Below are 17,653 nucleotides of genomic sequence, written 5' to 3'. Positions count from 1 at the left end.
TGAATTTTTATTTTATTATTTTTAATTGAAGTATAATTGACCCACAATACTGTGTTGGTTCCAGGTGTACATCATAATGATTTGACATTTCTATACATTACAAAATGATCACTACCATAAGTCTACTTACCATCTGTCACCATACAAAGACTATATTCCCCATGCTGTACATTTCATCACTGTGACTCATTTATTTTGTAACTGGAAGTTTGTACTTAATTTCTCTCACCTATTTCACTCATACTCCACCTCTTTCCCTCTGGCAACTACCTGTTTGTTCACTGATATCTGTGAGTCTGATTTTTGTTTTATTTTGTTTGTTTGTTTTTATTTCTTAGATTCTACATATAGGTAAAATCATATGGTGTTTGTCTGTTTGTCTTTCTCTTTCTGACTTATTTCACTTTGCATATTACTCTCTAGGTCCATCTGTGTGTGTGTGTGTGTGTGTGTGTGTGTGTGTGAGACATCTTCTTTATCCATTCATATATTGATGGACACTTAGGTTCTTCAGTTGCTTTCATACCTTGGCTATTGTGAGTAGTGCTGCAGTGAACATAAGGGTATGTATATCTTTTCAAATCAGCATTTTTGTTTTCTTCGAAAAAATACCCAGAAGTGGAATTGCTGGATTATATGATAGTTCTATTTTTGATTTTTGGGGAAACCTCTATACTGTTTTCCATAGTGGCTGTACCAATTTATAGTCCCTGCAACAGTGTACAAGTGTTAGCTTTTCTCCGCATCCTTGCCAACACTTGTTATTTGCTGTCTTTTTGATAATAGCCATTCTGACAGATGTGAGGTGATATCTTATTGTGGTTTTGATTTGCATTTCCCTGATGATTAGCAATGTTGAGCATCTTGTCATACATCTGTTGAACCTCTGTATGTCTTCTTTGGTAAAAATATCCATTTTTTTAAATCAGGTTGTTCACTTTTTTTGATGCTGAGTTGTATGAGTTCTTTGCATATTTTGGATATTAACCCATTATCAGATATACCATTTGCAAGTATCTTCTCCTATTCAGTAGGTGACCTTTTCATTTTGTTGATAGTTTCTTCCTTGTGCAAAAGATTTTTCGTTTGATATAGTCTCATTTGTTTATTTTTGCTTTTGTTTCTCTTACCTAATGAGATATATGCAAAAAAATATTCCTGAGACCGATGTCAAAGACCATACAACCTATGGTTTCTTTTAGGAGTTTTATGGTTTCAGGTTTACATTTGAGTGTTTAATCCACTTTGAGTTTATTAATATTTTTGTATATGGTGTGAGAAAGTAGTCCAGTTTGTTACATTTGCATGTAGCTGTCCAGTTTTCCCAACACTGTTTATTGAAGAGGCTGTCTTTTCCCCACTGTACATTCTTACCTCCTTTTGTCATAGATTAACTGCACAGTAAGTAAATGTGGGTTCATTTCTGGGATCTCTATTCTGTTCCATTGATGTATGTGTCTGTTTTTGTGCAAGTACTGTACTGTTTTGATTACTGTAGCTTTGAAGTATAGTTTGAAATCAGGAAGCACTATTCTCCAGCTTTGTTCTTCTTTCTCAAGATCGTTTTTCTAGTTCTCTGAAAAATGCCTTTGGTATTTTTATAGGGATTACATTGAATCTATAGGTTGCCGTGGGTAGTATGGTCATTTTAACAATATTATTTTTTTCCAACCCATGGGCATGACATATCTTTCCATTTGTTTGTGTCATCTTCAGCTTCTTTCATCAGTGTTTTATAGTTTTTCAAATATAAGTCTTTTAACTCCTTGGTTAGATTTATTCCTAGGTATTTTATTCTTTTCAGTGCCACTGTAAATGGGATTGTTTTCTTAATTTCTCTTTCTGACAGTTTGTTGTTAGTGTATTGAAATGCAACAGATCTGTGGATTAATTTTTTATCCTGCAACTTTCCTGAATTCATTTATTAATTCTAATTGTTTTTTGGTGGTGGCTTTAGGATTTTCTATATATAGTATCATGTCATCTGCAAACAATGACAGTTTTACTTCTTCCTTTCTATTTTGAATACCTATCATTTCTTTTTTCTTGTCTGGTTGCAATGACTAGAACTTCCAACACTGTGTTGAATAAAGGTGATGATCGTGGGCATCCTTGTCTTCTTCCTGATCTTAGAGGAAATGCTATCAGCTTTTTGCCGTTGAATGTGATGTTAGCCATGGGCCTGTCATATATGGCTTTCATTACATTGACGTATGTTCCTTCAGTAACCACTTTGTTGAGAGTTTTTATCATAAGTAGATGTTGAATTTTGTCAAATGCTTTTCCTGCATTTATTAATATGATCATATTATTTTATTCTTTAATTTATTAGTGTTTTGCATCACATTTATTGCTTTGCAAATATTGAACCATCCTTGCATCCCTGGGACAAATTCCACTTAAACATGGTGTATGATCCTTTCAATATATTGTTGAGATCAGTTTGATAATATTTCATTGAGAATTTTTGCATCTATCTTCAAACCAGACATTCTTGGGGCTCTTCTTCCCAGTGCAGGACCACTAGGCTGGGGAGCCTGATGTGGGACTCAGACCCCTCACTTCCTGGGAAAAACACCTGCAATTGTGATTATCTTCTCATTTGTGGGTTGCCTACCCTGAGGCATGCATCTTATCTCTACTGCTACTACTACCTGTCTCATTGTGGTTCCTTCTTTATAGCTTGAGTTGTGGAAAATTTTCTCTGTTAGTCTTCAGGTTGTTCTCATCAATAGTTGCTCTGTAAATAGCTGTGATTTTGTTGTACCTGTGGGAGGAGGTGAGGTCAGGGTCTTCTTACTCTGCCATCTTGGCCACTCCTTTTTTTCCCATTTTTTTAACAGTAGCAGATTGGGGATCCAAGTTCAAATTTCCCAGAATTCCTATTAAAAACATGGTAATTGGTCAAGTTTTTAAAACCCTGCAGTTAGTTCTCCAACTTCCCCAAATCTGTACCTCATTTTGGTGGTGCTGAGCTGATCTCCGTACTGAGTTTAATGATTTAGGAAGTTTCCCAAGGCATCTTTTCCCCTCTGATTCAAATCCCATTGCTCTGTGGCCTCCATCAAAGAGGTGCCGAGATGCAAACAATCACTGTGAAGTATGTATTTTAATAGGTATTTCAACTGCATGGAAGTGTGCAAAATTCTGAGAAAACAGAATCCCACCATCTGCAAAGCTAGTCAAAATGGTATTTCATCAGCCTGGAGTTTTATTCCTCCCCAAGAACTCTAAGTTCCTGGAGCTGTTTTAATCTTGCCTCATTAAAAGTTAATATAATTTGGATTGGTGCTATTCATTTTGTATCTGGACACCTCATTTACCCAGCTCAGACTGGGTTTCTGTGCACCAAGCCAGTGTGAAAGTGTATGTATCCAGCTTACCTTCATTCAAGTTGCAGACCCAGATGGGAGTAATCAATAGCTGATCATTGATAAATGGTAATCATTACAGAGAATACAGATTCAAATGTCAGCCACAGAATGGATGCCTGCTATTTGTTGTTGGGTAATTCAGGAATGTCAGGAGGTAACAAAGAGAGATTGCTATGCTGCACTCATTACCCAGCCCAGGGGAGGAGTGTTAAACATTAATACTTGAGCTCTGAAAGTATCATAAACTTCATGGCCAGGAAAGCTTTGTAAAAGGAGTGGGAGGAAGCTGAGTAAGCCCACATTTCTCAAGCATGTACTGCAAAGGACTACTAATGTCCAGAATCCCCATCTTAAGAGCTAAGATTCTTTGTCCCTAAGTCCTGTGTGGTAGGATGGTACAGGGTCAAGAGAAAAATGGAATAGCCAAAGCAGTATTTTTAGACTGAGGAGTTTTCCACTTGTACTATATAGATAGCTTCCTGAGTGGTTACCATCACTTCCTTTGGGACCCACAGTCATATAATTTGTTATTCTTTTGTATCGTTCCTTTTTTTATTTATCTATGTGAAACAGTCCATGAAACCCCCAGTATATGCAAACACTTGCTGGGACAGGAATGCAAAACTATAACAAACACTAAAATATGAATCTTGCCTCTGGAGTGCTTATATTCTCTATAGATGAAAGGCAGATACCAACATAATAGTTATTAAGCTGTAATATGGTAACTTCTATGGTAGACGTTCATGGAGTTATCAGAAAATGAATCTGAGAGTATGTTAGGTGAGTAATAAGGGGGTGGAAAAAAGTGTCATATATGAAGAGATTTTCAATATTGATCTTGAATGAAGGAAAGCGTCATCATTCACCAGGTGGGGAAAGTAGACAGGGCAGTCCCCAGAGAGAGATCAACTGTAAAGGCTTTCTGGGTATTAGCAAATAGATTCATTTGCTTGAAAAATAGTGGTGTGTGAGTTGATATAGTGGGGATTGAAATTGGGATAAGCAAGGGGATAGTACCATGCTGAGAAATGTTATATTTTGGTCTTGTGCCCAGTGGCGCTTACAGGGTTTTTTTTAGAAAGGGCGTCACCTGTATGTTTCCACATTGTATTGATACATAGAGCACTCTCAGGAAGTACAATACATGGTGAATACAAGGTAGGGTGGAAATATTTAAGACTTTGGAGCTAGGACTTCTGTAATAGTCCCGGTAAGAGATGTTGAGGGCTGAACAGGCAGGTCTAATGTTGGTGTTTTTCACTGAGATGGAGAACATGGATGAAGAATGGGGGTAAGGATGTAAACAAGGAATTTGGAAAAAGAACACATCAAATTTGAAAACACTGAAGGAATTCTGTGAGGATGGAAGGAAGGATTAGAAGTATGGGATTAGATCTTAGCAGCGATGTCAGAGAGGAAGTAAGGTCGGGGTTTGAAATAATTCTGTGATGAGTTGGTAACATTATGGGATTGTGGAATCATGGGTGAGTGTGAAGAGCCCTAAGAATGAAAGCATAATGAATCTCCACATCTACTGCGATGAGCAGAGGAGAAGCCAGTAAAGGAGATAATGCGAAAGTGGTCAGAAAGGTCAGAGGGTCTGAGGGACACCCAAGGGAAATGCTTTTGCCCTACAACCATAGTAACAAAAGTCCCAATGAAGAAGAACTTAAGTTGATCCTTACAATGAATGTAATATATTAATTACTTGTTTTTTTCAATTTATATGAATAGTCTCCATTGAATTTTAGTTGACCATCTACATTATGCTAATAGGGGATAATGAAACATAATTGTGGCAATGCTTAGTAATAATTCTTTCAGAAGAATGTAGAAGCATATTAGTAGAGCAGAATGGAAAGACCTGCATCATCATTATCTGAGAGTTTTATTTGCTCCTCACATGAGGAGAAGACCTCATAGTCATTAAGGTGATGTGTTTTAATGACAAAAGCTTCTAAAGTAGTGGTTCCTCCATTATATTTTGTAATTAAGCTTGGGCTGAAACCAGAGGGAATACATGTGTCCGTTTTTTTTTTTAATTTTTATTGAAATATAGTTGATTTACAATGTTGTGTTAGTTTCAGGTGTACAGCAAAATGATAGTTATACATGTATACATCTATATATTATTTTTCAGATTCTTTTCCATTATAGGTTATTACAAGATACTGAGTATAGTTCCCTGTGCTATACAGTGGGTCCTTGTTGGTTATCTATTTTATATATAGTAGCGTGTATATTTTAATCCCAGACTCCTAATTTATCCCTCCACCCCTTTTCCCCTTTGGTAACCCTAAGTTTGTTTTCTATGTCTGTGAGTCTGTTTCTGTTTTGTGAATAAGTTCATTTGTATCATTTTCTAAAATTCCACATATAAGTGCTATCATAATATTTGTCTTTCTCTGTCTGACTTAGTTCACTTACTATGATCATCTCTAAGTCCATCCATGTTGCTGCAGATGGCATTATTTCATTCTTTTTTATGGCTGCATAGTATTCCATTGTATACTTAATACCACGTCTTCATGTCTCAGTTTTATAGGTGGTCTCCTGGCACTGAGTTAGACACGTTTGTTGAGTTGTGTTTATAAGTATCTCATAGTTGGACAGGGAGGCTTGTTAAGAAATGTCTCATCTCTCAGTATATTAATTCATTCAGCAAGTATTTATTAAGGTTCTAGGAATTGTTCTAGATTCTGGAAATAATGCAGTGAAAAAATCAACATCTCTGCTCCCTTAAGGTTATGTTTGTATGATGGCAGAAAGAGAGATAAAAAGTCAGTCAGTAAAACTCAGATACTGGTAACTGCGTTGACAAATTATGGTAGAATGAGGGATGGAGCTAAGAACAGAAGCCTCTGGGTCTCACACCCTGTGTTGTGTCGGTGGAGACTTCAGCCAGTGGGAATTCCCTGTAGATAACACTGTGCTCCTGAGCACTTGCTCTCAGTAGAAGCTTCTCTCCTCTGTGCTGGCTCCTTTGTTTGTGTTCTACGTTGACCCCCATGATCAGCAGCTGGTAGGTCCCAGAAACTCGGAAAGCCCTGCTGTGTCTCCTCAGGTTCTTTCATCCCTAGAGCAACTCTTCTGACACGCTGCTGCTGGACGATTCATCTTTAAACACCCCAGAGAGAGGACAGCTCCCTGTGGGCTTGCAGTGGTGTTCTGTAGCTGTATATCCTTGGCCGGCCAGCTTTTTTTGGTTTTTGGTATTTACGTTTTGATTTAAACCAGTTTAAAAATTGTCACAGTAATTCATAACCTTGGGGAAACATTCAAACAAAAGAGAGGAGTATTGAAATACGTTTTTTCTCTCGGCCACTTCCCCTAGTTTCTCCCAAGTTCAACCTTCTCCCTAGAAGGCATAACCTTTACCAGTTTCTTTGGTTATTTTTTCTTACATATCAGAGTAAGAGGTAGAGGCCCGATCCCCAACGCTGCAATACTGAAATGTCTTATCAATCTTTTCATATTGGGATATAAGTTCTACTAAGTTTTGATCTCAGTTACTCGAGAAGTTCTTTGGATATGCCCATAGAGCATCAGGCTGGAAGAGCAAGGACCCCACATAACAACAGTGCAGTGTGAAATAACAGACTTTGGTAACAGGTCCAAGACTTAAGAGAGGAAACTGACACGAATGTGTAATCTTGTAGTAGCAAAGTTGATTCTGACATGGTCCAATTCCAGAAGAAATCGTGAACAATTGTGTCAGTAGTTTGCTCTGTGCTTTTCTCTGCTCCCACACCTCACTGATAATGCACATCTCTTGAGCTGGAATGACTGCCCGTCCTCTTGATTTCCCCTATGAAGAGTGAGCTCTGTCTCTTCAAATTTGGTCCTTTTCTCTCTCAGGCTAGTGAGGCTTCTAATTTGCATTAAATTAAATAGGCTCACTTGGCACGTTTCAATTAATTGCTTCTTTTTAAAAATAAGTTTTTAGAAAAAAAATTTTATATAATCACACACAGAAAACCAATATACATTTTTATAAGTAGAATACAACTATAAAAACAAATGAAAAACAAACGCAATTAAAAACAAGTAATATTATCAAGCCATAGGTAGATTCCATTGCCTGCCAAGTCTCTGAGCCTGAAATCCACTGTTTCTTTGTGTGCAGGGTGGCAGGAGGAGAAGCATTTCTCCTTGAGTTATATAGAAGAAGAAAAGAGGAATTAAAACCAACAAATCAAGATAATTACGAAATATCTTTCTCAGTAAAGGATGCGCCACCCAGATCCTTCAAAGATTTATGGGATATACAGCTGCGGGGATTGTGGTCAGCAGACAGACCAGCTTTCAGCTCTGTCAGGGTCTGTCTCGCGGCAGAAAGCCGCCCAACCCTAGTTCATGTCCTTTCCAGAACAGCGCACAGGCAGTGGCCGAGCACGTCGGAGGTTTGCGGCCTATTTTGGCCCAAGGAGGGGTCACTCTGACAGGCATCATTAGGACTAGAGCTTCCCGCCAGGTTGTTGGGGGCTTTCTTGGGTCTTCGTCATGGTTTGACTTGGCCCTCTGCCCAGTCTTCCTTCCTTCCCCTTTCTTCCTCAGATGCTGATTCTAATAAACGAACCATACCCCAAATTCCATCTCAGCGTCTGCCTCTGGAATATCCAACCAGAGACAAGGATTTACTGTCATTTATTATTGGGGCAGTTTGCCACCAAATTGGAGTCTGGTGCAACCAAGAGAACCTGAATCTGGAGTCAGACAAACGTAAAATTCAACGTTCTAGTTGCTTTTTATGGGGGTTTTTTAGTCTCCAGAAATTCCCAATTTTATTAAATCTAAAATAAGAATAATAATTCCTCATTGAACGTCTTTATACAGTGAGAGAACACATAGGAGGAATTTAGGGCAGGGACTGTCTCAGGGAGTATTCCGGATCTAGGTTGTGCACTGGATCAGTGCCGTCCAATAAAAATAGGAAAGAAGCCATACACTTGAGTTACTTATACAGCTTTAAATTTTCTAGTGGCTACATACAAAAAAGTAAAACACAGTTGAAATTAATTTTAATACTATATTTCACCCAGTGCACCCAACATATTCTATCATTTCAACTTATAGTCAGTAGAAAAATGATTAATGAGATATTTTACTTTTTCTAGTATTAAGTCTTAGAAAACTGGTGTATATCTTGCACTTGGAACTAGTTTTATTTTGGACAAGCCATGCTTCAGATGCTCAAAAACTACATGTGATTAGGGGCTACTGGATTAACAGCACTAGAACAAATCTTGAGTTTTATCTCTAATCCACTGTGAACTGTCAATGAAAGAGAGAATTATAGGGGTTAAAATGCTATACAAAATCTGGGCAAGGCTGGACTGGGATGGAGCCAGTGGGAGGGATTACCTTGGCCGGGCTCACCTTCTCTCATATATACACTGTATCTACAGAAGCTCCCAGCTAGTGTACTAGACAGATAATGGGAATGCAAGCTCCATTAATTCAGAGTAATTACTTCCCCAACTTTAGCATCAATGTGATTCAGGGTTATATTCGTAAAATTGCATCTTTCATCAAAGATCTTACAGCAAAATGTGAAGGAGTCTTATTCTCCAGTGATAGGAAGGAAAATACAATATTTCAAAGGAAGTTTGGATGTAAGAAGATAGACAGAAATTTCACCATTCCTTTGGAGGCTGGTAGGATTAAAGCAATACGTTTTTGCTACTCAGAGGGAGTTGAGGAGGCATTAAAAGAGTTATTAAAAGTAGAAAAAACATTTTCCTGATAAGGAAGGAATATTAGCCCGCTATTATTACCCATACATTCACTGAATCAACAAATAGTTGCCAAGGACCTAACAAGAGTAGGAAAGAGTTAACATTTATTTTATTTATTTTATTTTATTATTATTATTATTATTTTTGGCTTCATTGGGTCTTAGTTGCGGCACACGGGATCTTTTGTTGTGGTGCGCGCGGGGTTCTCTCTAGTTGTGGCACTCGGGCTCCAGAGGGTGTGGGATCTGTAGTTGCGGCACACGGGCTCTTTAGTTGTGGCATGCGGGCCCAGTAGCCCCACGACATGTGGGATCTTAGTTCCCTGACCAGGGATCAAACCCACGTCCCCTACATTGGAAGGCGGATTCTCAACTGCTGGGCCACCAGGGAAGTCCCAAGAGTTAACATTTATCGAGGGGTGAGCACATGTCACTCACTGTTCAAAGTGCAGAGCGTGGATTAAACAAAACATATCATAGGTATGATTATAATCCCAACATGATATTGGAGGAAACTCAGGTACAAAGTTTAAACAAATGCCCAGGGTCACACAGCCAGTAGGGGACAGACTTAAGACTCCATCTGAGGTAGTCTGTTTCTAGAACTGCACCTGTAACCATCATTAGGCAGTATATGGAAAACCAAGACGAATCAGAGTCAGTTCTTGCTTCTTTTTGTACTAAAGGCCTAGAAGGGGGGATAATATAGGCATATAAATGGGATAGAAAATAGAGAATGTAAAAAGTATGATGGAAAGAAAGAGTTCAGCGGGGATTCAGTAGAGCCTCTGGAAGTATTTAGGAAATCCCTCCTTATTTTACAGATGAGGAAAATCAAGTCTAACAACAGTTCAGTAACATATCCAATTATTGAATGACAGAACCCTTTTAGAATTAAGTCTGTGTTACTTGGGAGTGTATTGAACCAATCTTTTTTTTTTTTTAACATCTTTATTGGAGTATAATTGCTTTACACTGTTATGTTAGTTTCTGCTGCATAACAAAGTGAATCAGCTATATGTATACATATATCCCCATATCTCCTCCCTCTTGCGTCTCCCTCCCACCCTCCCCATCCCACCCCTCTAGTTGCTCACAAAGCACCGAGCTGACCTCCCTGTGCTATGCGGCTGCTTCCCACTAGCTATCTATTTTGCATTTGGTAGTGTGTATATGTCAGTGCGACTCTCTCACTCCCAGCTTACCCTTCCCCCTCCCAGTGTCCTCAAGTCCATTCTCTACGTCTGCGTCTTTATTCCTGTCCTGCCCCTAGTGCAGTCTCTCCAAAGTAGTGGCTATTGTTTTAATAATAGCAGATTTCGTTTTGTTTCTTTTTATCCAAGTGCCTCATGCACAAGCTTTCTACATTGTTAAAGTTTCCACTTTGTTGAACACCATTTGATTAAGATTTTAGGGAACCAAATCATTTGCAAATCCTATCAGTGGTACCCGAAAGTAATAATTCAGGAAGTCAATATTGTGAATATGAGGAAAGAAAATTGTCACCCCTACTCATTGCAGTCTATTTACTTGAGAATATGTGTGGATAAGAATTGAGGGATTTTTTAGCTGAAAAATGAGAGGATTTATTTCTCTCAGATTGTCATCTCACATCTATGAGGGCGGATTTTATGTTTTTCAAGATATCTTGCTCATGAAGATAACTCATTTTCAATCCAGGCATAGTTCCTCTGATTATCTTGGGAACTATATCTGCAGATATTGTACTGAAACAACTGGGGACCCCAAAGCCACATTTTTCAACACACACTCTGTCATTCCCTAGTGACGTGTCACCTACCACTGTTCTTATTTATGACATATTTGGATACTGAAAGGCAATATTTCCCAAAATGTTTCCAGGGTTTCCTTTGGGGGAAATAAGAGTTCCAAAATCCAAGACATTTGGGAAGTGGAGTTAACAGGTTTGTTTACTCCCGAACCTCTCAGGGACTTTAATATGCTAATGTGGATGCTTAATCTACAAGGATTTGCCTAAAATGTTTGATCAAAAGCTCCTCCTCCCTCACCACCCCTTCTGATTTTTATTTATTGAGGGGCAGTTCCTAGATCTAGGGTTGGCCTAAACATATTAATTTGAACCATGTGAAGTTGCCAATATTTGACCACTTTTACCCTACAGAAATGGCAACATCATACAGCTTTACTTAAATAGTTTGGGAAGACTGCATTAAAGCTTAGTTCTGAGAGCTGTTTGGGGATTTGTACTATATTTTGGTTCCTGATTCACCATCTTTCCTAACCTTCACCCCTACTTAATCTAGGCCTGTTCTCGACGCATGTGCTAATTCTACTTAACAGAGTGTCTCTGTAGGTATTAGCCCTCTTAGGTGGGCCTCTTGTGAGCAAGTGGGACTTCTTGATTATTACTATCAGATTAATTTCATTCCAGTCTCATACCTCTAATGGAATCGGAAAAATTCCACCCTCAAGGCTTGAGGCAGTTGGGTGTAAACTCACTACTCCATTGCTAGGTGCATTTAATTTGCAGAAATAACATTCTCAGTGAAAGGGCCAACGCAGATGATAATTTACACAACATATACAAAATCTACAAAAAATAGTTGACAGAAAGTAGTTTGAAAATCTAAACTCAAGTCACATGGTCACACAAAGGACTAATTTAAAGGGGTGTCTCCAGGTAAGAATGAGCCTAGGTTGGATTTTCAAATGTTGGGAAATATTTTGCTGGTCTCCGGGCAACAGCACAAAATGCTTGAAATTGGAACTGCTTTGGGAAATCCAACATGTGTGTTCCCCAGAGCTGCCTAAATGCTTGTGTGAGTCCTTGCGAATGACACTGGGGGTCTGAAACAGTTTCCAGCACGACTGTGCCTCCTGGGCCCTTTGTTTCTCCATCACTGATTGTAGACTGTCTCCAGAGCCTTACTCTATAGCTGGTACAGAGTAAACACTCATTAAAAGTTTGTTGAATTGAATCAAATCTTTCTTTCCCTGTTTACCTTCCTGTGGTTAGGTCATTAAGCAGCAAATTAGTCAGAACAACCCAAATTGGTGGGGAGAAAACACAAATACATTACCTAGACAAACAGAGAAGTGTGTCAGTTGCCTGCGTTCCCAAAATTACTTCCCTAATCATCATTTTACTTAGCATGTATTAGAGCAGGCTTAATTGAACAAACTTCCAATAGCTTGGCTGTTGGAAACATCCATTTTTTGTCCTGAGTTTTCAGATGGAGACCATACAGCTGTGAGGCCCTGCTCGTGCGAGTTCTATGCAAGGAATTCTTTTACTAGTGTCAGATGCATGTGTTAATTGAACAATTTTTCAAGACCTTGATTAAAAACCCCACGATGCCCTGAATAGATTTGCCTTAGAAACTACCTTGACAAGGTTTACAAATCAATTTCATTTGCAGAGTTTGGGCTTTTGTTTGGAAAGGGGGTTTCATTTTTTGCTCATTTAGTTTCTTCCTGGCACCCATCTGAACAGAGAACAATGCTACACCTAATTTGCTCCTGCAAATGAGAGCAATTAAAATAACTCGACAAAAATGATGGAGGCCCTCAGATGATTTACAAGAGTGAAGTATAATGACTCTGTTTATTCCTTTCTCCTCTGACTTGCCAGTGGCCTTGGAAGTTTAGGTATTAAGTGCTTCCAGCACAGTTTTGACTTGGATGGTCAGTCCTGGGTCCCCACTGAGACAGGCAGATGTTGGTATGACCTCTAATGCAGGATGAAATGGGCTGGATGATACCAGGTCATCTTTAGCAAAAAATGCACGCATCCAGCCAAACCACAGGGATATGCTTCTAAGCTGCTAGTCTTGGTTCAAGAGGAAGACGTGTGTGTGTGTGTGTGTGTGTGTGTGTGTGCACGTGCGTGTGTGTGTGTGTGCGTGTGCATGTGCTCCTTGTCTCTTAGTACAAAAAGAGATAGCATGTGTAGCAGAAAAAGCATGATGAACTCTATAGTCTGATAGTCCTGGATTCTAATCCAGTCTTTATCACCACATTTGGGATCCTTGACTCTGTTCTTTACCTTTGTGAACCTCTGTTTCCTTGGGCATGGCACTGGCCTCCACGAGGGTTTGCCTTGTGTAAGTTTCCTTTCCACCTCCCCTCCCCCCACTCCCTGACTCACTATCTCTGCTATGGCCTTATCTTAGTGCTTCCAACAGGCTGAGGTCTTTGCCCCTCATGGCATTTGCCTGTACCGTTCCTGTTGCTTACAGCCCAACCTCTCACCTCCCATCCTACCTATACTCTGCATAACTCACCCACTGGTCCTTCAGGTCTCAGCTTGAATGCCACTTACTTCCACTGGTCTTTTTTGACACTCTCCCCACAGTCTAAATTAAATTGACTCTCATTATACATTTCTTTATAGTCCCCTCATATTATATTGTCATAGGATTAATTACGGTTCACAACCACGTTCGTATAGTAATCACCCAGCACTATTATATCTCCCCATCGCCCTGTCTTAATTCTCTTCAGAATGCTTACTAATTTCTCATAATTTTTTGTCCAACTAGTCATTGTCTACTCTTCCTCAGACTCTAAGCTTCATGAACGTAGGGACCTTGAGTGTTTTGTTTACAACTGCATCCCCAGTGCTCAGCACAATGGCCCTGGCATGAAGCTGGAATTCAAAAAACATGTAGAATGAATGCAAGTTTGAGTCAACGGTGGGTGGATGCGCCTTTTGCACGTAGTAGTGAAGATCAGAGAAGGTGGATATCACGCACCTAACGCAGCGAGAGGCAGTCCTGCTATTGAACAAAAGGTGGCTGCTGTTACATTTATGAATGTCACAGAGAAGACAGGAAAGGCTTAGTCCAAAGAATCTGAGTATATTTCCGGACTGTGAACACATCCGGTGTAATATCATTTACCATCTCCCCGAAGGGTTCTGCAAAATCCCCGCCATAACTCTTCATCTGTACCACCTCACTCCCTTAGCTGCACATCCTCTCCAGCAGCCTGGACCGTGCAGAGTTCACTGAGCAGCCATAGAGTTCCATTCTTCTACGTTTTGCACTCTGCCTGAAGGTTTTATCCCTTTGCCTGAAATAGCACGTGAGGTGGGCTGAGTTCAACCCCGCCCCACAATTAGGGATGTCCTAATTTTACAGGTGAGTTTCAGAGAATCTCCACTTTTAGTCAGGGCCAAGTGAAACATGCCTAAATCAAATTCTTGATAAATTGTCGCAGCTGTTACCGATAACACCAGGCTATTGATCTTTTTCTCCTTAATTTTCAGAGACACCCTCGATTGAGTTTGTGAAAGGTCCCTTTACTAAGATGGAAGCATTGAGTCTACAGTCTTGAATCTCTCTAAGATACTGAACCGTGAGTTACTGTCACTTTCCCCTTCTTATTCTCTGAATTGAGAAAATAGAGAAAGGACAAGCCAGGAATGCAATGAAATACTGTTGCATGAAATGGGGGTTGCATGTTTGAGTTGGGTCAAATGAGGAAAAAGCCATGAAATAGAACTTTGGTTTTAATAATGGAAATATTCTGTTCTCAGCCATGTTTTTTTCCCAGTAGAAAATAGACGGGTAGTCTTACTACATGACTACTACGTTACTTAGCAAGTTAATATCACAAGATCCTTCTTGTAGAAGGAAACTGAGGTCCAGAATAAATGATTGGTTAGTTAAGGAGAGAGTTTCCATCCCTGGCTCATACCATGGACTCCCTTTAAACAAAATCATCTTCATGATAAAACACTGAAGTGGTAGCTTGACTTGGTAGTATCGAGATGCCGTGCTACAGCTCCCTAAAGCAGACTAGCAGCTCAAGTGCCTACAAGAGTTAGGCTGGTGATGAATGTGGGTGATGCCGATCAGCTTAAAGGGAAAGGTTTATTTTCCAATGCAAAAGAGTGCCCATTCAATGATAAATGGCAATGGGCAATTGACCTCAGAGTTTGAGGATAATAGGGAATGATGGAGATTGTGGCCAGTCTGCGTGCTTGATCTGAAAGAGGTATCTACTGTTAAGTTGTAGCCAGTTGTTCCAAGAGGATGAGCTTGACGTTGTCAGATCTTCATGTGCGTCAGTACTACCCAGAAATCTAGATTTTGTGGTGAGATTTCCCAATTTCATGTACTATTATCAATTAACGACAGTTATTTAAATTGTTTTTATTTGTAAATATTGTGAGTACTTTCTCATTCTCTGTGTCACTTACGTACGATCAGACCTTGAGTCCAGAACCTCCACTTGTGCGCAGAACACTTGGCACTAAACGTGGGTTCTTGTGAGGGGGGCCAACTGTACCAACGTAAGAGCCAGTGGATGCATTGTTCTCTTGTGCGCAGGCTGTGTGGACCACTGCTCAGGAGTGATCCAGCTCAGTTCACCCCACGTACCCCTTGGCACTGCCCCCAGCACCACTTAGAAGGCTGGACCAAGTCACTGAGGTCACTGTCTCAGTAGGCAATCTCAGTGTGCCACCGTGAGGCTAGTTTTCCTGAAATGTGGTGTCTACCTACCGCCAAACCATTTGAGCCCTCCAATTATTTAAAAATCTTCTTCAACACTGGTGTTCTGAAGGGCCATGCCAAGGGGTCTGGTGTGGTGCTGTTTTCATTCTTGGTCCTGTGCGTCTGTGGGCCCTGTCAGTGCAGGAACTCATGTTTTTGGTTTTAGATAATATTCTTATGTTCTATGATAATTTTTTTTTCTTCCAGGTTCTCTCTTTCAAGACCTCTTGTCAGTTGCATGTTGCTCTTCTTGAATGGATCCTCCCAATATTCTTATTTTTTATTCCAATTTTCCATCTGTCTGCCCATTTGTTTTATTTTCTGAGAGGTATTACCATCTTTAGGGTAAACAGAGTTTTAAAATGTTGACTGTGGTATTTTTAACTTTCAGTTTTTTCTTACTCCTTTATTATTCCTTTATAAAATAGCATGATATTCTTCTTTTGTGAATACAATACCTTTTCTTCTCTCTAACATGGTATCAGTTATCCTTAAGAGTTTTTTTTTTTTCCCCCCTCCATATATTACCTTTCTGTCTTAGGAGTCTTTTCCTGCTTTGTTGTCAGTTACTGTTACCCATGTTACAAGGCTTCCTTTAAATGTCTGGTAGTCTTCTGTTTTCTGCCCATATTAAGAGTTAGGCAAAAATCAGTGGGTCTTATACGTGCAGGGGAGCAAGGTGGGAGGCTTGTCGAATGGTGGGCTTCTCCATAGAATGGTTCAGCAGAGGACTAGCTGCTTCACTGGGGGACCTCCAAAGTCACTTGGTATTTTCTCTGTCACCGAGAGGGTCCCCATAGAATTGCCCACTACTTTCTTACTTTGCTTTCTTCCAGTGGTGACTAGAGGTGGAAGAAGTGGTTCTGACTGGCAGGGCCCTTGGAGCTGAGTTGCACAGTATTACTGAGAGGGGCATCATTTGGTATGATTTCACTTAAACCACTTGTTTTCTGCCCCTGGCTTCTTCCCCAGTCTCCATGGAGCTTCGATCTCAAAGTTTAGCGTATTTCCGATTCAGTTTCTCCATAGATAGAACTTCCAGATTTAGTCAAAGAAAAACAAAATAGAGATTGTCTAGTAAAATTGGAATTTCAGATGAATGAGGAATGCTTTTGTAGTGTAAGTGTGTCCCACGCAGTCATTTGTTATCTGAAATGCAAATTTCACTGGGCCTTTTGTGTTTTATCTGGCAACCCTATCCACGGCACTGGAAGAGGAGAGCAGTAGCCTGGCGGCATCATTGTGTGAGGTGGCAGGAATCTGGGGGAGCTCGTAGTTCTTTTTTTTTTTTTTTTTTAACATCTTTATTGGAGTATAATTGCTTTACAATGGTGTGTTAGTTTCTGCTTTATGACAAAGTGAATCAGTTATACATATACATATGTTCCCATATCTCTTCCCTCTTGCGTCTCCCTCCCTCCCACCCTCCCTATCCCACCCCTCTAGGTGGTCACAAAGCACCGAGCTGATCTCCCTGTGCTATGCGACTGCTTCCCACTAGCTCGTAGTTCTTTTACTGACTTTCCACCTTTTCTCCCTCAGCCCTGCTCTTCACCCCCATGGTATCTGGTGTTCCCAAGCCACCAATCCCTCGTGGAGTTCTGCAAGGTGCGTCGTGTTCCTCTCACTGACATGTCCGTCTGCGGACTTTTGGCCTTTGGATTCCTCTGTGCCACTACCATATTTCCTTTCATCTAAGATGCGGCTGATTATAGGCTGCACCATCCATTTGTAGAGTCAAAGAAAAATGCACAACATGCGAGTTGTGAGTTTAAGTATTAGTCAGGGTCTTCCTGAGGACTGTAGCCTGGGAGACAGCTCTGAGGGACTGCTCCAAAGAGGTCGGGGAGGACCCAGTATATATATGAATTTTGGGGGTTAGGAAATACATGCAGTCAAGCGTACATCTTGGTAAAAGATTACTGCCAATCACAAAGAACGGATTCCCAAGTTAATGATTTTAGTGCTTTTCTATGTATGGAAAGATGCAAGGATCTGGGGTCATTGAAATCTTCCTGAGATACGCATCTATCTCTCTGGGGACCGTTTATCCAAAG

The 17,653-nt window shown here is 40.1% G+C and overlaps 1 long non-coding RNA gene across 2 annotated transcripts in view; it reads left to right on the top strand.

Moving 5' to 3' along the window:
• Positions 1-14,448, top strand: part of LOC132375177 (uncharacterized) — a 252,359-nt gene extending 237,911 nt beyond the window's left edge. For both annotated transcript variants that reach the window (XR_009505953.1, XR_009505952.1), the window contains one exon: positions 14,366-14,448. This is a non-coding gene — a long non-coding RNA (uncharacterized LOC132375177). The remainder of the gene's footprint in view (positions 1-14,365) is intronic.
• The last annotated feature ends 3,205 nt before the right edge of the window (positions 14,449-17,653 follow it).

Source organism: Balaenoptera ricei, chromosome 11 (genome assembly GCF_028023285.1).
Source record: "Balaenoptera ricei isolate mBalRic1 chromosome 11, mBalRic1.hap2, whole genome shotgun sequence".
NCBI lineage: Eukaryota > Metazoa > Chordata > Mammalia > Artiodactyla > Balaenopteridae > Balaenoptera > Balaenoptera ricei.
This window is presented reverse-complemented; position numbering and strand designations above follow the sequence as displayed.